At 38.6% G+C, this 22942-nt stretch overlaps 1 protein-coding gene across 5 annotated transcripts in view; it reads right to left on the bottom strand.

The window, feature by feature from the left end:
- Nucleotides 1–22942, bottom strand: part of RALA (RAS like proto-oncogene A) — a 75803-nt gene that overhangs the window by 33957 nt on the left and 18904 nt on the right. The window contains exon 1 of one of the 5 annotated variants that reach the window (XM_024115109.2): nucleotides 7838–7922. The exons of 3 other annotated variants lie outside the window; for them this stretch is intronic. The gene's annotated coding sequence lies outside the window, so the exon portion shown is untranslated. Of the gene's footprint in view, nucleotides 1–7837; nucleotides 7923–22942 lie in introns of those variants that run through there. One more of the 5 variants, XM_024115105.2, reaches the window with a different exon arrangement.

The following is a 22942-nucleotide window of genomic DNA, read 5'->3' as shown; positions in this document are numbered from 1 at the left end:
TTAAGTTAGCTCTCTCTTTGTATAGTGGCTTCCCTGATCTTTTGGGTTGCTTTTGGATTTCCTTTCTGTTTCTGTTTCTTACGCCCATATTCTGAGTCAACATATATTTATTAAGAGTCAGATACTGTGCTAGGCATTGGGTGGGGGGAAGGGGGTACACAGATGAGCAAGTCAAAATCCCTGACTTTGAGATCTTACAACAAAGTAACAGAGATGTGGGGGAGGACGGTATTAAGTTGTAACACGCAAGTCTGCCTCCAGCATCCCTTTCCACTTAAGTCACACTCGCTTTTTCTATGTTGTTTTGTTGACTACATAGCTTCAAGTTTTATTTTTTAATTTAACTTTAATCATCCTGTAGATGTAGAGCAGTCTATTTACCAACTCTTGTAATAGAAGACATCATAGCTGTTTGGCGTTCTTCTAAATTCTAAATGGATAACCATCTGTTTCTATATTTAAAATGCTTTTCATGAGGTAGATTTAAAGGAATTGTAATGAATGAACGGATTGTTTAAGGTTTATTAGACATATTGTCCAATGCTTTTCAAAAGTGCTATACAACTGTTCACAACATTCCTATTAGCAATGGGCATTCTTTTAAAAACTCTGCTAATTATATATTGGGAAAAAGATCTCATTTTTTCTAATTACGTCTTTGATTACATGATGAGGGTGACCACTTTTTCCATGTATTTGTTTATTTTGAGAATTGTTAATTCACATCCTTTACTAATCTGGCAATAGTATCTCATATTATACTTTTTACACTTTCATGTCACCATTGGCTAGGCTTTCTTTCCTCCTGCTTTCCCAGTCCACTGTAGCGGGTGTCTTCTGTTGCTGGGTAGATCTACTTCCCATGACAGATCAGCAGAGGTAACAGACTATGTTCACTGGCATTGTAGTGGATGGGCTTTACTTCAGGGTTCATGGGCCAGGAACACGTTGACAAGGTAGGATCTTTCTCCAAATATCAAAATAAGGAGAGTATTCCCTGGAACACGAACTCTTGCATTAGAACGCCTAGTCCTCCTCAGGCTGAGAGTTTAAAAACAAGGTTGTTTGGAAAGTAGATTTCCAAAATTAGCATGGTAACCAATGTAGTGTAATCTTTGTATGGGCTGAGTGAGTGGGTAGCATATCCAATTAGCTCTTGATATACCCTCCTTTAATTACTACCACGTTCTATCATCTCTTCTGCTCTCTGCTGCTGACTCAAGCTTAGAGTCTCTTCAGGACTCTAAGGGGAAAAACAGATTCCACGTGCAGTTTCCCTCATGGGTTTGCTGGGCTGGGGCTTCCTCCACCCTGGTTCAGCCATCAACGCCATCTGTTTTCTGTCTTCTGGAACCTGGAAGTGTCTGCTTTGCTGATGGTCACTCCATCTGTTCCCATTCTCAGTTATGGATTTACAAATTTCCGCCTCTAAATTTTTTTCCTCTCTGTCATTTCACAGGGAGTCGGGGCTACAGAGGAGTAGGACACATTAATTTAGTCTATTGGCTTTCCCCATAGATGAGTTAAAATCCAGAGCTGACTTGATTTGGAATGCCAAAATATTTCAGATTTAGAAACTATGAAAACCTCTATTACAGAGATCTAATTAAAATTAGCCTCAGCTTTTTTGCACAGCAAAGGAAACCACTGACAAAATGAAAAGACAACCTACTGAATAGGAGAAAATATTTGCAAATGATATGACCGACAAGGGATTAATATCCAATATATATAAATAGCTCATACAGCTCAATATAAACAGCTCATACAACTCAACATCAAAAAAAGCAAACAACCCAATTTAAAAAATGAGAAGAACTGAATAGACATTTTCCCAAAGAGGAAATGCAGATGGCCAACATGCACATGAAAAGATGCCTGACATCGCTAATCATCAAGGAAATGCAAATCAAAACCATAATGACATCACCTCACACCTGTTAGAATGGCCGTCATGAAAAAGACAACAAATAAATGTTAGTGAGGATGTGGAGAAAAGGAAACCCTTGTACCTTGTTGGTGAGGATGTAAACTGGTGCAGCTACTATGGAAAACATTACAAAGGTTTCTCAAAAAACTAAAAATAGAACTACCATACGACCAAACAATTCCACTCCTGGGTATATATCCAAATAAAAACAAAAACACTGATTTGAAAAGATACACGCACCCCAATGTTCATAGCAACATTATTTACAATCGCCAAGATACAGAAGCAACCTACACACACACTGGAATATTACCCAGCCATAAAAAAGAACGAAATCTTGCCATTGCAGCAACATGGATGGACGTGGGGAGCATTATGCTAAGTGAAGTCAGACAGAGAAAGATAAATACTGTAAAAAAAAAAAAAAAAAATGCAAAAAACTGCCGATAATAAAAAAAAGAAAGTAAAATTCCCCGAGATACATTCTCCTACCCGAAGAACACCAGAGACGGTAGCTTGGGGCTCTACGCAATTTCAGGACTCACATTACTTTTTAGGTTCAAAGTGCATATTTTAAAGCCTTAAATACATCTACACACATGTATACACATATATTGTCTTAATTTCAAAGCGCATATAACAAAAAGAAGCAGACTCACAGATACAGAGAACAAACTAGTGGTTACCAGTGGGGAGAGGGAAGGGGGAAGGGGTAATACAGGGGTAGGGGAATAAGAGATAAAACTATTAGGTATAAAGTAAGCTATAAGGACATACTGTACAACACGGGGAATATAGTCAGTATTTTAGAATAACTATAAATGGAGTATGACCTTTAAAAATTGTGAATCACTACACTGTATACTTGTAACTTATTTAATACTGTACAGCAACTATACTTCAATTAAAAAGAACAGCCTGAGTTTTAAAGAATACAATTTATTCAGTACCAGTTATGAGAATAAATCCGTTTCCTGATGTCAACGGAAGGAAAATGCACAACCTTAAAGTTGCATGTTATGTTTTATTTGGGGACCTTCCTGAGGATGACAGCCCAGGAGACAGCCTCTTAGATAGCTCTGAGGAACTGTTCCAAAGAGGCAAGGGAGGATATACAGGAGTTCTTGCTGGGGGCGGGGGAAACAACAACAACTGCTAATCACAAAAACCAGACATCTCAAGTTAATGATTTTGTGCTTTTCTATGCATGGGAAGATGCAAGAGTCTGGGCTCACTGAAATTATTCCTTAGATATGCACCTTAGCTATCCAGGGCCAGTATCGTGTTTTTCTCCGCCCTGAATTCCTCTCAGGGCGCACCGTCGGGGTGGCCGCAGCGGCTGACAGCTTGATGGCGGGCAACTGTCACTGTCTACCAGGATGGCAATCTTTGTTTACTGAAATGACAGGCAACTTTCTTCTGTCCCCACCGATACGGGTGACGAAAGAATCACAAATACGGAAGCAGCCAGGACTAGGCAATATCTGGCATAAAAAGGAGTTAAGAGCGAGGCACAAGTAGGAGAGAAGAGAAAGGAGAGCCAGTGGTGTTCGCTGCTATAGAGGAGGGTTGAAACGATTTATCTTCGATGTTTTCTTTACAGCATTGGGACGGGTTAGCTAAAACTCAGTTTATAAGGGAACATATTGATCAGTCAGGGCCCTGCAGATTACGCACTGAAACCATTTTAACGAACCAGGAATTTAAGGCTAAAGTTTAACTCCACAGCAAGAAAGAAAAATTCCCTTTGTACCAATTAAGCTTTACTACAGCTCTTTCATAGACGACCTGCTGAGTTTCTACTTTGTGGAATTGTGGCTGAACAGCCAATTCTTTTTAAAGGAATAACAAGGAGCTGCTGAAAAACCAGAAAGAAAGAAAATATAAACTAGTAACCTCTGAAACTCTGACTTGCTATGCGTGGCACCCCATACCACTCCAGTCAGGTCAACCTCTTGGTATGTACTGTAAGATGCTCACTGTTAAGTATGGCATAGCAAATATACAGAAAATATCATTTGAAATTAAAAACCTCCTCTGACAATGAATATACTATCTGAACTTACATGTAATGACAACTTGAATATTATCAGTTAAATTCTCCATTGCAAACTTGTTTACCACGGGTTCACTTCCAAGGGCTGTGCCGAATGCTGCTGAACAGCCCTAATCTCACGGTTAGTGTTGAGCAGCATGCCATATGCACGCGTGCAGCACACACACACGCGTGCATGGGACTTGCGCTCCCTCCCCGCTCAACAATTTTTCATGATCCTAAAAGTAACATGTGCTCATCGTATATAATGTGGAGAGAAAAGAGAAGAGGTGTCGTCCTATCATCCACTGTTAATATTTTTTATCTTCTTCGAGGACTATCTTATACAAAGCATTCAACCAGTCATATGGTTCAAGAAACTGGAGAAAAATTCCAAGGAGAGCAGAAAAGAAGAGGAAAAAGGAGATTTAAAAAATCATAATACCTGGAGATGGGACAACAACATTGGAGGAAAATAAACAATATTTTCATTTATTGAGATACTTTTTCAACTACTGATTATCTCATGAAACTCTCAAAGCTTCTTTATAACTATTATCCACACACACAGGTGAAAAAATTGAGCCACACAGAGCTTTTTAAAAGGTGCCCCAAATCACACCGCTGATGTGGAGCCAGGATTTTTAAAAATCCAGATCCTAAGCGTTTACCACCTAAACTTTACTACCACTATGGAAGAAAATGGTTAAGAATGAGCTTTTTTACAAGGCTTAGGGCACAGATGGCTTTAGACGCAATTTCTTTTAAACATAAAAAGATAATTCTCAAGGGTGGCACAGAAAGACTACACAAATCATTTTATTTGGGTAATAACAACCTAAATGGGAAAAGAATTTGAAAAAAGAATAGATACATGTATATGTATAACTGAATCACTCTGCTGTACACCTGAAACTAACACAACACTGTTAATCAACTGTACTCCAACATAAAATAAAAAGTTAAAAAAAAAAGTCAGTGGTACTGAAAGAGCAATAGTCATACCAAAAGAAGCCACATTATAAGTGCATTTATGAACACAGAAATTTCATATGTATAACTGAATCACTCTGCTGTACACCTGAAACTAACACAACACTGTTAATCAACTGTACTCCAACATAAAATAAAAAGTTAAAAAAAAAAGTCAGTGGTACTGAAAGAGCAATAGTCATACCAAAAGAAGCCACATTATAAGTGCATTTATGAACACAGAAATTTCATAATATACAAACACCTGAATTTTACTTCCTAATAAAAGAATAATTCATTAGAGTTAAATGTGTTTTATCCCAGGAATACAGTAATAACTTAATATTAAGAATGCTATAAAATAATATAATCACATGATTAGGCCCAATGAGAAAAGCCATATAATCAGCAAAAGAGAAAAGAAAAAGGCATCAGAAAAATTCAATACTCCCTCCTGATAAAAATCTTTCTAAGTTAGACACCAGAGGCTGCCCGCTATTCGTGTATATACGTACTCCTAAAGAAATGCTTCACACACAGATTTGAGAGCCATTCTTGTACAGGAGCCACACTAAACTTCTCTGTGTTTTAAAAAAGTATATGTGCCACTAAAGCAAGCACATTTCATGTGTAGGGAATGCAAATTAGAGAGACGGTGATAGCGGGAGGAAGAAAAATAGCTCTGAATTTTCTTTTCTGGGTTTTAATATTCTTGTCTATGGCTGCCAATGAATGAAGCGAAAAATTCTGCTCATAATTTTGGGCTTATCTAGCACCTACTTACCCAGAGATTTCAAAACACTGGTTAATAATAAAAGCACAACACACAAGTTAACATCAGCAAAGGGAGATAGCTACTGTTCAAAGAAACTGCTCCCATCTTCTCTCGGCTACATTAAAATTATGAATCATGTAGGTAAGCTGCATTGTGAGTCATGAGTCAGGGTAAGTTAATACTGAACTGTAGCCAGCTTACTACTGTTCATTCTCTTCTTCATGAAAAGGCAAAAGTGTATTTAAAAAGTACAAAATTCTAAGTTTAAGTTATGTGAAAGATAATGTGAAGTTACAAACTAGGAGAGGAAAAAAAAGACTTTGGAGTTCCCTAACAATCATGAAAACATCTTGTAGCACCTAGATTTTTCTTCCCAAGATTGAGTACTGATAAATCTTAATTTGAGATTTGATCACATCTTAAAGTTAAAAATGACAGTAATTTGTAGAGTCATAAAACTAAAGTTTCAGTTCATGACCAGACAACGGACTATATAGAAAACGTACAAGTCTGTATTAAAAACAAAACAAAACAAAACAAAACTTCTACGGTAAAAGAAAAATGACCTGAAGGGAAGATCCTCTCCACGGGTGGTTTTAAGTAGGAATTCCGATTCACTGGTCTAAGACGGGGACAGTGTCTATGTATTTTGTAAAAAGCTGCCTAGATAATTCTAATTGCATCCTGGTTAGGAATCATCACTCTGTATGTATATCTATAAAGTTGAACCATATCAAACTGCCAACATGAGATTTCCTTTTTTACATACAAAAAAAGCAATTTCATATGATACACCTAATAGAAAGTGGCCAAGGATTAAAAACAGAGAACACTTACTGAATGCTGTATGACTTTGTACCAGGCACTAAGTTCTTTATACCTGTTGTTGAAAGTCTGATAACACCAGGCAACAGGTGGGCAGCAATAAACCTAGACTCTGTATGGGGAGGTGAGGGGGACAGAGAGGCAGCTGAGAAAGAGGAGGAGCTGAATCAGGGGTGATGCCATAGGGCAAATTATTGTCATGCTTGGGATAAAGACCACTGGGGGTTACAGATGGATTGATGGTGGCAGGAGAAGAGACTGGAGAACGTTAATTTAAAGCAAGTTCCGCATTTAGCAATTTATGTGGTCAAGGAAGGGACCACCCTTCTCAGTAATTTCCAACAAGTCTTTAACTGCAGGAAAACGGACTAGAACGCAAGTCCTATTCCTCTGAGGGGGGGAGGTGTTGGGGGTTGCGGGGGAGAGAAAGGGAGTGCGCTCTCTCTTTAAGGAGTTTTTTGAGTACAGTCATGGCTTGTCAGGAATGGTCAGGAATCGTAGGCTGGGCAGCAGCCCCATGCACAAGGAAACCTCCAATCTCTTCAAACTGTAACACTAAACACCCAATCATACATTTAAAATTAAAACATTAAACATGCACACCTAAATTCAAACCAGTGGTTAGAAGCACAGTTGTAATATCTCAATATCATTTAAGTTTACAGGCTTCAGCTAATATAGAGGACAACTTCAGGATCAAAGAGAGAACACTTGGAAGGTCCAGGCCCTAGAGAAAGTGAGATTTTCCTGGAGACCTCATCCAATACAATATCCTTTGGTATACTAGTCTATTTCTTCCAATTTTACGTGTGATATGATTTTAACAAGTTACTTTCATTTTCACCTAAAAGTTATACTGAAAGATATTTTTTAAAGTCAGGTAAATATAATGCAACTGAAGAACCACAAAAGAAGTCTTAATAATAACCCAGCCCTCTTATTTTTCAGATGAGGAAACAAGGGCTTGAGAAGAGTTAAGTCATTTGCCAGAAATTCAGCAGAAACTTGTGGTAGAGTTAAAACTGGAACTGACCCAGGATGGTATGATCCAGCAGATTCTACGTATCTGTGCCACTGTAGTTAGACCAGATGTGAAATCACTGTGTACTCGCAAATGACTTTTGAAGCAAATACCCCTTATTCGCTCTGTTTTGCTCTATCCCCAAATCCGGGGTTCAGTTCAAGGGATGGGCTGAGCATGTTTGCTCTCCTTAGTAACTGGTACCCACTTGTCGGTCTCCAAACCCACCAACCCACCATACTGGAGGGCCGTTCAACTAATGGAGTCAGTTTAACTAACCTCCTGAGGGACTGGCTTCAACGTGATCTAGTAGTTTTATGTTACGCCAGGTGTTCAAAAACGTGGTCTTGGTTACGCAGTGACAGGTGCTGAATGAAGACAAAGAGACCTGTTACAACAGACTCTCTGTAACAACAAAGCATTCATAAATCACCTTTTTTCCTTTTTGGGTTCTTGCTGTCATCAAGAATCAGTAGTGGCCTCACAGAGGTTATACAGTTATGGTTATAACTAACCAAATCAGTGAACCTTACTTAACTCTAAAGGTTTGAAAGGAAAAAAAAAAAAAAATTAAAGCTCTTACATGCTATTTTTTTTTTTTTTTTTTTTTTGCGGTACACGGGCCTCTCACCGCTGTGGCCTCTCCCCTTGCGGAGCACAGGCTCCGGAAGCGCAGACTCAGCGGCCACGGCTCACGGGCCCAGCCGCTCCGCGGCATGTGGGATCTTCCCGGACCGGGGCACGAACCCGTGTCCCCTGCATCGGCAGGTCCGGGGTTCAGTTCAAGGGATGGGCTGAGCATGTTTGCTCTCCTTAGTAACTGGTACCCACTTGTCGGTCTCCAAACCCACCAACCCACCATACTGGAGGGCCGTTCAACTAATGGAGTCAGTTTAACTAACCTCCTGAGGGACTGGCTTCAACGTGATCTAGTAGTTTTATGTTACGCCAGGTGTTCAAAAACGTGGTCTTGGTTACGCAGTGACAGGTGCTGAATGAAGACAAAGAGACCTGTTACAACAGACTCTCTGTAACAACAAAGCATTCATAAATCACCTTTTTTCCTTTTTGGGTTCTTGCTGTCATCAAGAATCAGTAGTGGCCTCACAGAGGTTATACAGTTATGGTTATAACTAACCAAATCAGTGAACCTTACTTAACTCTAAAGGTTTGAAAGGAAAAAAAAAAAAAAATTAAAGCTCTTACATGCTATTTTTTTTTTTTTTTTTTTTTTGCGGTACACGGGCCTCTCACCGCTGTGGCCTCTCCCCTTGCGGAGCACAGGCTCCGGAAGCGCAGACTCAGCGGCCACGGCTCACGGGCCCAGCCGCTCCGCGGCATGTGGGGTCTTCCCGGACCGGGGCACGAACCCGTGTCCCCTGCATCGGCAGGCGGACTCTCAACCACTGCGGCACCAGGGAAGCCCTTACATGCTATTTTATAAGATTTCTTATTGAGAAACAGCCAGCATGAACAGATGAGGCCTGTATTTGTTTAATTCCAGCAGACTAAATTCTTAGGCCTAAATATAGTTGTCGTTCTCATAAAGCCAAGAAATAGTCAGAAGCAAGAAAATTCAAGTAGCTCTGAACTCTGAATGGCTAGTTATATTTTGGTTGACAGGATGCAATTATAATGTACAAAGCATGAGAACAAATTTAAGATATCAGAATAGAGGTTTTGATCTTGCCATGCCCCCCCAAAGCTACATACACACGAACTAAAATACCAAAGGGACTGACACAAACCCCCTTACTATTAACACTGCCTGCCTTTTATATAAGCACCACCTATCACAATACGAAAGTAAAATCAGTTTGACATGGCTTACTTAAAATTCTTCAGACTCCATATTGCTCTTGGGTTGAAATTTAAATTCCTTAATACTGTCTACCTATGTTATCTGCCCCTTTACTACGCTTGTCCCTTAAACCTTATATACCTCAATCCTGATGCATTTTTCAAATTCTACTAACGAAATACGTGTAGACAATTTGGGGAAGTTTGGAGTAAATGATAACAGGTAAAGTGGATTTGTAGGTAGTTGAACAACGTGGTACCAAGGAAGGTTAATAGACTCTATAGGGACTGGCATGACATATTAATGACTTGAATATAGAAATAAAAGGTATGGTTGAAATAAGTTTACAGTCATCACAACATTTTCTGGATGCTATGTTCAGACCCACATATCTTTTTTCAAATAGGAATAATAAACTGCAGTTACAGCATGAAGAAAAGATTAAGAAATGGGAAAAGAAAAACTCTGGCTATCAAAAGTTTATCTAACTACTGTGTTAGTCTATATACTTTTTAGACTTTTATTTGTAACAGCTTTGAGGTATAACATAATAAACCGCACGTATTCAGAAGTCCGCCCCATTATAGTCCCCTCTCTTCCACTTCCCCGCCAATACATCAATCTGCTTTCTGTAACTATAAACAAGTTAGCATTTTCTAGAGTTTCTAGAATTATGTAATATGTACTCTATCTGGCTCCTTTCTCAGCATAATGTTGAGATGCATCCCTGTTGCTGTTGTATCAACAGCTCATTTCTTGCATTGTTACACAGTATTCCATTGTATGGATACACTACACTCTGTTTATCCATTCACCTGCTGATGGACATGTGAATTTAGTTTTTGACACCTGTTGACAAAGGTGCAAAAGGCAATGCAGAAAAGAAAGAACAGTCAACAATGATACTGGGACAACTAGATATCCATATGCCAAAAAAATGAACTTAGATCCATATCTTCCACCATATACAAAAATTAAGTCAAAATGGACCATTCCTATATATAAAACCTAAAACTACAAAACTTCAAGAAGAAAGCATAGAGTTAGGCATATGATCTTGAGTTAGACAATTTTCTTAGATATAATACCAGAAGCAAAATCCAGAAGAACTGGTACTAAATTGAACTACATCAAGTACTAGGTTTTTTGTTTTTTATCTGTCTGGGTAGTTTGGATCAGTACTAGTTTTCTGTTGTTTAAATTTTTTTCTTATGTGTTTAAAAGCAAGGCATGCTTGTGATGACTGTAACAGACTAATCTGGATTGCTGAAGCTGGTTCTGCTCTGGAGAGTAGTGGGGGTTTTTCCTTTTCTTGTTTTTGCGGGGAGGGAGGAGTATAGGGTTTGTTTTTAGTCTTTTGTTTTTTTTTTTTTCTTTTTAAACGATTGGACAGCCTTTAAGGGGAGGACAGATGGATTCCACATTCCACATCCTAGATCTAGTTTAGAAAACGTGTTCTCCACCTGGTGCTCTTAGGAAGAAGTATAGGAAATGTTGTATGTAACCCTGTCCTTTTTGAAAGTTGCCTCTTCTCCCTGCCCTCGAGTAGGTCCAATATTTGATGAGACTCACGAAAATTGGTGGAACTTGACTAGCCTCTTTTCTAGGATGCATTCTCTATGTGACTTTCAAGAAAATCTGTTTGCCATTTGATGATTTTTTTAGTTAATTTCTAACTTCTTCCACCGATAAATGAAGAAAAATATTGCGCCTTTTGAAATACATCAAATGGATTAAGTTAATAATTTTTAAAAAATTTCCCTGTCAAAAAGAAAATGGAAGGTAAGCCACAGACTGGGAGAAAATTTTTAGAATTTAAGACTAAAATTACTGAGGAAAAGAGAAAGGAAGACGATTTTGGCTCACTGGCAGGATCTCAAACATGAAATGAACTGTCTGTAAGCTCCCATCAAAGAACTGAAACAGAGAAAGAAAGGGAGGTGGTGGAGACTGAGCTGATTAAATTTAAATTCCTTCTTAATCTATAAATACACATTTCAGCTACTTCTAGGATGACCGATTTAATCATATTTGATATCATATTAAATCAATGGTGAAAGAGGTTCTAGATCCACACAACTCAATAAAAACGTCTTCAGTTAAAACATTTTGGCTTAATAGGGTGATGTAAATGTGTAAGGAAAGAATGCTACCTAAACATAACCTTTCTTTGTTTTGTTTTTTTTTTTTTTGGGCCTCACCACTCTGCATGTTCCACTGACCAGGGATCAAAACCGCGTCTCCTGCATTGGAAGCACAGAGTCTTAACCATTGGACCACCAGGGAAGTCCCTAAACAGAACCTCTTCTGTGTAGCGTTCCCAGCCTTCCGACTGCTATCCAGGCCTGGGTGGGTAACTCCTCGTTGGTTCCAGAGCATTTTGGACAAAACTTCTTCCAGTGCTTCTCATCACATTAATTACTGGGAGCTTTTCAGTAGCAAAGAGCTTCCCCCCTCCCCCAATTCTATAATCCCACCATTTAGCACAGGATCTAGCAGATAACTAGTATATACATACACATTTGAAAAAGAAATTAAACTCTTGAAAATGACTTTGGAGAACAGGTAATCAGTATTGATAAAATTCTGAGGCATTCCTGGAAGAAGAATAGGAACCCCAGTTAAGAATTGTTGATTGAGGGGATGGGCAGAGAAAGGAGAGACAGCAAAGGAGACAGGCAGACTGCTCCCACATCTGATAACGCTTTGTTGTATTACCTGGAATTACAATGTATTATGCATTATGGACAAATTGAACACTGGTCTCAGAGGCTAAGTTAACTTTTACGAGACTAATGTTGAAAAAGAAACCCTGAAAAAAATAAAATGGAGTTGTCAGAGATAATTCTGCTGAGCTGAGCTGATACCTCATGCAATTTTCTGAATAAATTAATACGACCATGTCAATGTTATACAACATTTGACTACAAAGAAATTTAATCTTCTGATAATAAGGTCATTTACTAAAATCACTATAGCAAGTTGCAAATCTCTACAAAACTTTTTGCTTCTTACCGTATGTATGTATTAAAAGGTTATATATGTATTAGACGTGCTCTGTTCTTATACCCAGCCCAGTAAGTTTATTTATGTAAGCTATGTTTATAGTGACTGAACTATTTTCACAAATTAACCAGGGACATAAATATCCCAGTCCACTTTGAGAACCCGATAAAGTCCATGGACCCCTCAGTACAGAAGCCCCACCGTGGTTCTAGTTAAAAACTAATATAAATGCTATAAAGCTATACCTACAGTTATTGCTTTTGCTGGGTTTTTTTTGTGTGAATTATTAGTAAAAACCGATATTTGTTTTAAAAAATGGTTAACATAACCATGGTTGTCATAGAGAATTAATGACAAGGATAGTTACTGTCACATCCATAATAATAAAAAATGAAGGATTAAATTATGAATAACCATATAATGGAATTACAAAGCAATCATTAAAAAGTGACACTGAGTACTGCATGACACTGAAAAATGTTCACAAAATATGCGAAGTAGCTTACACACAGTATTTATGTATGAGCTTTTTAAACAGATATGAACTAGTACAAACAGGAAAAACATTAAATAGCAAAATAATTGAATAAGAGTAACCTAAACGGGGGAACATGAAAAATTAATTTCCAGGGCTTTTCATTTATCTCTATTCATAGTATTTTACTATGAAGGTTACTCTTGTAATCAGAAATGAAAAGCTTAGTAAAAAAGGAAAAATATTTAAAACAGTGTGGATGGGCTTTAATAGAATCAAACTGTTGAAAACTGCTGTGGGCAATCGTGAAGACATTGGTCACACGCAGCCCAGTTGGAGGTACACAGCGTAACGCGCAGGATTCTGTAGACACTCAAGTGGGTCTGCGGTAGTCAGCCTCCAGGCTGAGCCCCAACAGCCCCCTCCCCCCATATTCACACCCCCATGTTGTCTTCCTGTATTGTAGCAGCCTTGATCTGTGTGATCAATGTCATCAGCAGAAATAAAGGCCTGTCCCTCCCTAGAAGAGGTAAATAAAAGACTGAGAACTGCATCCTCGACAGACGCTCTCATTACTGTCTACATGGAAAACCATGCTGTGAGCAGTCCTATGTGAGAAGCCCACGTGGCAAGGAACTGAAGCCGCCTACCAACAACCTTGCAAGCAGGATAGGAAGCTGGCCCTCTAGACCTAGACAAGCCTCAGGTGCCCGCAGTTCTGACTGACACCTTGATCACAGCCTCATGACAGACTCTGAGTCAGAACCATACAGCTAAGCTACTTCTGATTGCTGTCCCACAGAAACGGTGAGATAATAAATGTCTGCTGATTTAAGGTTGCAGTCATTTGTAACACAGCAATAGCTGACTATATACAGCTTACAGCTTTGGAGACTAGAGCCCTTTTAAGAACCTACCTTAGGGAAAGAAAAAGCACCTAGGCTATAATTCATTTTGCTCAAATTCAAGGTTCTGATTTCCTTCTTGGTCTGACCCAAATGAGAAAAGGTATTTGAATACCTTTGCAAAATGTTCAGTTCCTTAGATGTGCCTTCTACTTCTTCCCCCCTCCCACTCATATTTCATCCCATCTTCTCTTTCAGTTATTGTAAAGCTAGGGTCAGCAAACTCCTGTAAAGAGCCAGATAGTAAATATTCTAGGCTTCTCTGGAGCAACTACTCAACCCTGCTGCTGTAGTTTGAAAGCAGCCATAGACAATATCTAAATAATTGGGCGTGGCTGTGTTCCAATAAAACTTTATTTCAAAAACAGGAAGTAGACTGAATTTGGCTCCAGAACTGTGGCTTGCCAACCCCTGCTATAAATGAAGCTGATCAAGACCCTAGTAAGCTCGTGCAGTATATCCCATTCCCTCTAGCTGACTCAACAGATACTGTTCCAGAAATCCCCCACCCTTCCATGCATCAATTTGTCCCTCTCTACTGGATGCAAACATGTTATTCTCCTATCTTAAAAAACAAAACAAAAATTCTCAACCCTGCTTCCATTTCTTGAGCTCCCTGTATCGAATTCTGCTTCTTTCCTCTCCTAAGCCTGCTCTTATCAGGCTTTTGTTAAGGTCGCCAATGATCTTCAAATCACTAAATGCAAAACCATCAATTCTCAAACTTCCTTATACTTCACTTAGCAGAAGCAGCTGACCCAGATGATCACTCCCTCTTTCTTAAAATAAATTTTTTTTCGACTTCCAAGGTACCTTGATCACTTTTTTTTTCCCCTCTTTATCAGTAAATGGCAACCCATTCTTCGAGTTGCTCAGACCAGAACCATTGGAATCATTCGACTCCTCTTTCACAGGCCACATCTGATCTGCTGGCAAATTTGTAGGCTCTACCCTGAAAATATATCCACTCCTGAGAATACTCCTCATGTTACTCGGAATAAAATTCTTACAATGGTCGATAAGGTCCTAAATTATCTTGCCATTCCTTCTACTAGAAGATAAACACGTGGCTCACTCCCTCATATCCATTAGGACTCCCCTCTGTAGAATATAAGATCCATGAGGACAGGGAATTTTTCTTTGTTTACTGTTACATCTCCATTAACTTAGTACCTCACACATCGTAAGTCCTTAAGAAATATTTGTTGAATGAATGAGTTAACTGTGAAAAGAGACCAAAAACAAAACCCCCCCCAAAACAAACAAAAAAAACACCCCAAACCAAGAAACAAACCATTTTCAAAGTTGATGGGAAACTTATTAGCAAAACAAATTGTGTATATTAACTTTTTTCTCAATTTCCATTTTCATAGTGTTTGTAAAACACAATCAAAGCCCCTGACAACTTACAGCAGAAAGACTGGGATACGAGTCAATGCATCTGGATTTTGCCGCACACTAGCCTCTAAAGACTTTAGTTTTTCTGACACTTACTAACCTCTGAAGACCATGGTTTTCAGATCTGTAAAATGACGACTGAACCAGAAGTCTCGGACCCCTTTAAAATCTACAAACTTCCAAAATTTTACATATAACTTCAGAGGCTTATGAGATGACAGATGCTCCCCAAACCCACAGAGATCTGACCACAGCTTCCATAAAGGTGTGTTGATAGGGAAGTACAAGTTTGACTTCCTGGAAAAAAATCACGCTTTATAGAAGTCTCATACCAGCTGATAAGCCGGTGACACAGAAGTGAAACAAACACTTATTTAAGGGCTTAAAATGTCCAAGGTGTTATGTTAGATACGGAAAAAGTTATCTTCTGGTCTCCAACAATAACAATGGAAAGTAAGTAGGAATTTTCATCTTTTCAGATTTTTGTAGAAGACCATGTAAATGAGTCCCTAAAAGTTATGTCACATGTATAAGGTCACACAGCTAATAAAATGGCTCAGCAAGAATTCAAACATAGGTCTATGTAACCCCAAACCTACACTATTTCCCATGTACCATATGCCACAAGTTTTAGTTCAAGGACACAACATCTGAGATTGCCACAGAAACTGAAGGAATCTTGATTAGACAGACAACTAGCTGTACTCTACCTCTAGTATAGTTATAAAAAAATCATCTTTATAGCTGAGTCATAGGTCATTATGAAGGATATTTCCAGAATTCACAGGTAAGTCCCAAAAGGGCAGAGGCTATGGAGATTTCCTACGAGAAAGAATCTGCTCGTAAGCTAATGATAGGAATACTCAGTTATATTTCTGAATATAAACTAATAGCTATTCCTGCATATTTTTTAAAGGAAAAGATGCTAAAATTTGTGGATGAATGCCTACTGTATTCTAGTATTTTATGGTATTTATCAAAATGATTCCATAAGGCAGGCATCAGATAGATTACAAAAAACAAGACTCAAGACTGAGCAAGGCGTTATGCACCCTGACTATCAGCCAGCTGAGCAGAGATGAGAATAGAGGCCCTCTGCTTCCAACTGCTGATGCTCGTATCCACGTGGATATTCGAAGAGAACCCAAACTCAAAATGATTAAAATAACCTGTTCTTTCTCCTGTGTTCCTCATTTCAGTGAATGGTATCATCATCCACCTGGGCTCAAGAATAACTGAATAACTTCATACCTATTAGGATGGCTGCTACTACACTCCCCCCTCCCCCAAAACGAGAAACAAAAACAGAAAATAACAAGTGTTGGTGAGGATGTGGAGAGATTGAAACCCTGTGCACTCTTCTCAGGAATGTAAAATGGCACAGCTACTATGGAAAACAGTATGGTGGTTCCTAAAAGAATTAAAAATAGAATTAGCATATGATCCAGCAATTCTACTTGCGGGTATATATACCCCAAAGGATTGAAAGCAGGGTCTTACTCCCTGCCATCGCTGCCAAAAAAAAAAAAAAAAAAAAAAGAAAAAGAGAAAGCAGGGTCTCAAAGAGGTATCTGTACACCCATGTTCATAGCAGCATTGTTCATAATAGCTAAAGAATGGAAGGAACCCAAGTGTTCATCAATGGATGAACGGATAAGCAAAATGTGGTATATACGTACAATGGAATAATATTCAACATTAAAAGCAAGGAAATTCTGCAGTCTGTTACAACATGGATGAACCTTGAGGACACTGGGCTAAGTGGAATAAGCTAGTCACAAAAAGACAAATACTGTATGATTCCACTTATATGAGATACTTAGAAGAGTCAAAATCATAAACACAGAAGGTAGAATGGTGGTTACCAGGGGCTAGGGGGAGGGGAGAATGGAGAGTTATTGTTTAAGGAATACACACTTTCAGTTTTACAAGATGTAAAGAGTTATGAGGATGGATGGTTCGTGGTGATGGTTGCACAACAATGTGAATGTATTTAATACCACTAAACTGTACACTTAAAAATGGTCAAGATGGCAAATGTTATGTTAGTGTATTTTACCACAAAAATAGTGGAAACAAACACAATGATGATTACATAGAATTTAAAAATTAAAAAACAATGTACATATCTATACTAGTTATCTATTGCTCCATAAAAATTACTCTAAAACTGAGTGGCTTAAAATAACAAACCTTCATTATCTTAGCGTTTGAGCAGCTTAGCTTAGCTAGGTGGTGCTGGCTCAGGGACTCTCACGAGGTTGCAGTCAGGATGCTGGCAGACTGCAGTTATCTGAAGGCTTAAACAGAGCTGGAGGCTCTGCTCCCAAGAGGGCTCACTCTCGAGGCTGTTGGCGGGAGGCCTCAGAGTTCCTCACCAGTTGGGCCTCTTCACTGCGCTGTCTGAATGTCCTCATAATATGATAGCTGGCTTCCTCCTGATGGATGATCCCAAGACAGCAAGGCTGAAGCTGCAGTGTCTTTTATGATCTAGTCTTGGAAGTCACGCACTGTCATTTGGTCAGCCTTACTCAATGTGAAAGAGAACCATATACAAGAGGGTGTGTGTGAATACCAAGAGGCAAAAATCTCTGGTGGGCATTTTAGAGGATGGCAACCACAAAGAACTTTACATAGAAAACTACAAAACATTGCTAAGAAAATTTAAAGACCTAAATACTGCTTTAGGTCATGTTTATGCACTGGAACTCTCATTACTGCAAAAATGTCAATCCTCCCCAAATTTATCTATAGAGTCAATGCAATTCCAATAAAAATCCAAGCAGGGTTTTTTGTGAAAATTGATAAACTGATTTTAAAATTTGTATGGAAACAGTAACACCAAGAACATCCAAAACAGCATCAAAGTATGTAGGAGGTTGTCAAACTAGACTGCCTGTTTGTTTTTTTCTGGAACAAATCTATTTTATTTACTTTTAATGATATATATATATTTTTTAAAATGTTGAAACAGTCTCAAATTTATAGAAAAGTTGCAAGTTCAATACAAAAACATTTTTTCCCTGCGCCATTTGAGAGTAAGCTGTTGATAGTGATACTCAATCTCACCTGAACACCTTTGCACTTATTTCCAACAAACAAGGACAGTCTCCTACAAACCATAATATAGCCATCAACATTGGGAAATAAGCATTAACACATTTCTACCATAGAATCCTCAGACCCTATCCAAGATTCTGCATTGGGTTAAAATCACGTGTTGCATTTAGTTGTCACATCTCTTTGGTCACCTTCAGTTTAGAACAATTCCTCAGACTTTCTTTGACTTTCATGAACTTGACAGTTTTGAAGATTACTGGCCAATTATTTCGTAGTACGTCCCTTAATTGAGCTGCCTGATGATTAGATTCAGGTTACACATCTTCGGCAGGAAGAACAAAAAAGTGATGCTGTTTCTTCTGCCTTTGTTTCTTTTTAATAGACTTTATTTTTTTAGAGCAGTTTAGGTTCACAGCAAAATGCCTCTTTCTGTAAATAAAGTTTTACTGGGACACAGTCACTCCAAATTATTTATGTATTGTCTAGGGCTGCTTTCTATTTACAATAGCTGAGGTGCGCCCGTTGTAACAGACCATTTGGCCTGCAAAGCCTGTAACATTTAATGTTTGGCCTTTAAGAAAATGTTTGCTGACTCCTACTCAACTGACTAGGAAGACTTATTAGAGAGCAACAGTAATTAAGACAGTGTGGTATTAGTGAATGGATACACGAGGGGTCAGCAAGCTTTTACTGTTATAAATGTAAATGTGCCCACTTTAAAAAGATAATCTCACCTGAACACCAATTTGAAAATTAATGCCTAACCTGTTTAAAACTGCAGTTTCACTGGATTTTGAAAACATTTATTAAAAATACACACACAGGGCTTCCCTGGTGGCGCAGTGGTTGAGAGTCCGCCTGCCGATGCAGGGGACACGGGTTCGTGCCCGGGTCCGGGAAGATCCCACATGCCGCGGAGCGGCTGGGCCCGTGAGCCGTGGTCGCTGAGCCTGCGTGTCCGGAGCCTGTGCTCCGCAACGGGAGAGGCCACAACAGTGAGAGGCCCGCGTACCCCAAAAAGAAAAAAAAAAATACACACACAAAAAAAGGGAAGACATTTTGATGAGTTTCAAGAACTACTGACATCAGGGAAAAAGAAAATTAGCAAGACATACTGCATTAAAAATCTGTTTTAATTAACTGTGGGATAAAATTGAAAACTGAGGACAATTATTAAGAAAACACAACCAACAACATAATTCTCCCATTTTGATCTATACACTTTATAAGGCATTTATTTCAACTATGACAGCAATTAAAACAAATATAAAACAAACTCAACCCTAAAACCAGGCCTTTGAATCCCCGTATCACAAAGTGTTAACCTACGCTAGAAAGAAGACTCCCTGTGTGCAGGGATTTTTGTATATATTATGGTCTGGCAGCATCTGGAAGAGGGCCTAGATAATTTATTCTTTATTTAATTTTTCCAGCTTTATTGAAGTATAATTGACAAACAGAAATTGTATGTATTTAAAATATATATGATGATTTAATATACTAATTATTTGTTTTATTGAATGAACCAAGAAAAGCTGTAATGAAGCATATTCAACTACACTGCTCTCACTAAACAATATTTTGGTGCAAAGTATATTTTTACTAGTAAAAATAAAAATTTTTAATTTAAAATAGCTTATACAATATCTTTGTATCTCTGTATTTGTTTACAGTGTACAGTGCACAGTAGTACATTATATGATTTAAAAGTAAATACACACACGGGAGTTTCTAGAATTCTGTACTGAGGGGGTACATGATCAAACAGAGATTACTCCTCCGCAGGAGAGGTGCTCAAAGCATAACTAGTTCATGAATAGGAAAGAAAAAATTTGAGAGTATACACTTACAAACTTATAGAGGAACCTGACACAGTAATTTTAATGTTTGTTCAATTTAGTTTTTAAAATGGGCTTGTTTGCTGTCTTTTTTAAATTTCATTTTTCTAGTAATTTATGTTTTATTGTAATTTATAAAAGTATCAGTCTGCTATGTATAGAACATTTAAAAAATGGTCCTTCATCAGAGATAATCTCAGAAGCACTGCTGCAGAGAACAGTCAAAAGGCAAATCTCATCATGATGCTTCTTATATGTTTTCAGTGGCTCCCCAGGGGCCTGAGATGAGGGTCTTTAAGATCTGCCCACAACCCTCCCAACCTTCTCCCCTCGGGCCCTTTTTGCTTCCCTTCCTCACCCCTCAGGTATACACCTCACTCAGTCTAAAGGCACAGGACGAATTTTATTCCCTGGTCTGAACACTCAATGTCCAACTCAACCTGACAGATCTCTTTTACCAAACTCCTACTCATACTCTTTGCGGTCACTTCTGGAAAGCGCTCTCTGTTCCTTAAGCCTAGGTTAAGTGCCTGTCCTCGTATGTGTCTAGCACAGTGCCTGGTTATTCATTCAATAAACATTTTTTTAAACTTGATTGTGGCAATCTTTTTTTTAAAAATTTATTTATTTATTTTTGGCGGCACCTAATTTCGGCGAGCGGGGGCTACTCTTCCTTGTGGTGCGTGGGCTTCTCATCGTGGTGGCTTCTCTTGTTGCGGAGCATGGGCTCTAGGCACGCGGGCTCAGTAGCTGTGGCTCAGGGACTCTAGAGCGCAGGCTCAGTAGTTGTGGCTCAGGGGCTTAGTTGCTCTGCGGCATGTGGGATCCTCCCGGACCAGGGCTCAAACCCGTGTCCCTTGCATTGGCAGGCAGATTCTTAACCACTGTGCCACCAGGGAAGTCCCCATTCAATAAACATTTTATCAAACAAAGTCTATGTTCCTATCACTATACCTACTGTCTTCCCCAAAATGTTCTATACTTTTATTCAAAACTTTAAACTCTACTGAGAATAAATGGATGTCTATCAGCTTCAAATATTAAAGAAAAAACAAGCAAAACAAACGATAATTTCTAAAGGAATAAAACCTCTCAATTACTATCTTTCTTCCCTTTCTCACTTCATTTATGAGACCATTATTGCCATCATGTCCCGATTTCGGAATGAAGAAAACACGTACTAGTAAACAACTTTCATCTCAAAATTACTTTCATATGACTGCCTCAAAAGGGAATGCTTCTTTCTGAACCCATCTGCCCGACCTCCCACACTGTGACACAGATTTAAAACATAGGTTTATTGACTAATATAACAAAAATAAGCTACAAAAAGGAAATCTGCTGCTGTTTATCCTTGGCCCAAGCATTTTATTGTAACTGATAACATTTTATACTGACATTAAGTTAAAAAAAGAGTTCTGAACCCAAATGATGTTACAATTATAATCAGTATTTTAAACCAAAGAGCACTTCACATTTTTAAGATTTAAGGAAGCCTGGTAATATCATACTTCTTGATTTATCAATAAAGAAACAGCAAAAAGTAATTTATAAGCAGAAATTGGGTTTCCTACATTTTGCACAAATCTGTCAGGTGATGATATACATTCTATACTGCACGACAAAACTGTTCTTCAGGGGGACGTCCCTGGTGGCGCAGTGGTTAAGAATCCGCCTGCCAATGCAGGGGACAAGGGTTCGAGCCCTGCTCCGGGAAGATCCCACATGCTGCGGAGCAGCTAAGCCCGTGCACCACAACTACTGAGCCTGCACGCTAGAGCCCACATGCCACAACTACTGAAGCCCGCATGCCGCAACTACTGAAGCCCGCACGCCTAGAGCCTGTGCTCCGCAACAAAAGAAGCCACCGCAATGAGAAGCCCACGCACCGCAACGAAGAGTAGCCCCCGCTCGCCGCAACTAGAGAAAGCCCGCGCGCAGCAACAAAGACCCAACGCGGCCAAAAAATTAATAAATAAATAAATATAAATTTAGAAAAAAAACTGTTCTTCATATGAAGTTACTGAAATTTCACTAAGATAAGCTTACTGTCTTACAGTTCTCTGTGGTAGTAATGTTCTGACAAGGATTACTACTAGGTTTTAAACAACCAAAAAAAGACCCCATAAATATTCTGGACTGTGCATTTTAACTCATCTTTTTTGATTGAAGAACAAATTGTCAATATTTGTATCAAAGCTTTAAAGATGTAATAAAATTAGATACAGTTTAAACTCATGAGAATAACGGACAGTAGTTATGTCATTACTTATACCCAAGGAGCAACCAAGTAAACAGCTGGGATTTGGAGGAAAATCAGATGAAGACTGAACCCTAAACTACTTCTGGAGTAATACAATCTTCTTCTTTTACTTCCTAATTTAAGAGGAAGCAAGCAACTGTTAACTAGATAATATTAAAAGTATTCACATACATTTTTATATGAAAATTTAAACTATGTTTCACTTAGCCTAATAACAACATTCTTTAAATACTTAACAACTGATAGCAGGGGAAGTGGACCAGAATGTGCTAGTCAAGTTGTGATAAAACTTAACACATCCAAGATAGGAAAACCCTGGTAATTTAGCTAAAGTTATAAGAGATGATAAGTTCTAACTGCATAGATTACCTCCCCAAATCATTAGTGAGTGATACCTACTATTTACCAAGTACCTTATTATACTTACCGCTCAATATACACACATCAAAAAAAGTAATAACCATGGGAATTTCTCAACAAGACAATAATCAATGAGAAATAAGCAACTCAGCCACCAGAAGCAGTATTAGAATAGGATGGTATTTTAATTTTTTTTTTTTTTTTTTTTTTTTTTTTTTGTGGTATGCGGGCCTCCCTCTGCTGCGGCCTCTCCCGTTGCGGAGGACAGGCTCCGGACG

This window comes from Physeter macrocephalus, chromosome 5 (genome assembly GCF_002837175.3).
Source record: "Physeter macrocephalus isolate SW-GA chromosome 5, ASM283717v5, whole genome shotgun sequence".
In the NCBI taxonomy this organism is placed as follows: domain Eukaryota; kingdom Metazoa; phylum Chordata; class Mammalia; order Artiodactyla; family Physeteridae; genus Physeter; species Physeter macrocephalus.
This window is presented reverse-complemented; position numbering and strand designations above follow the sequence as displayed.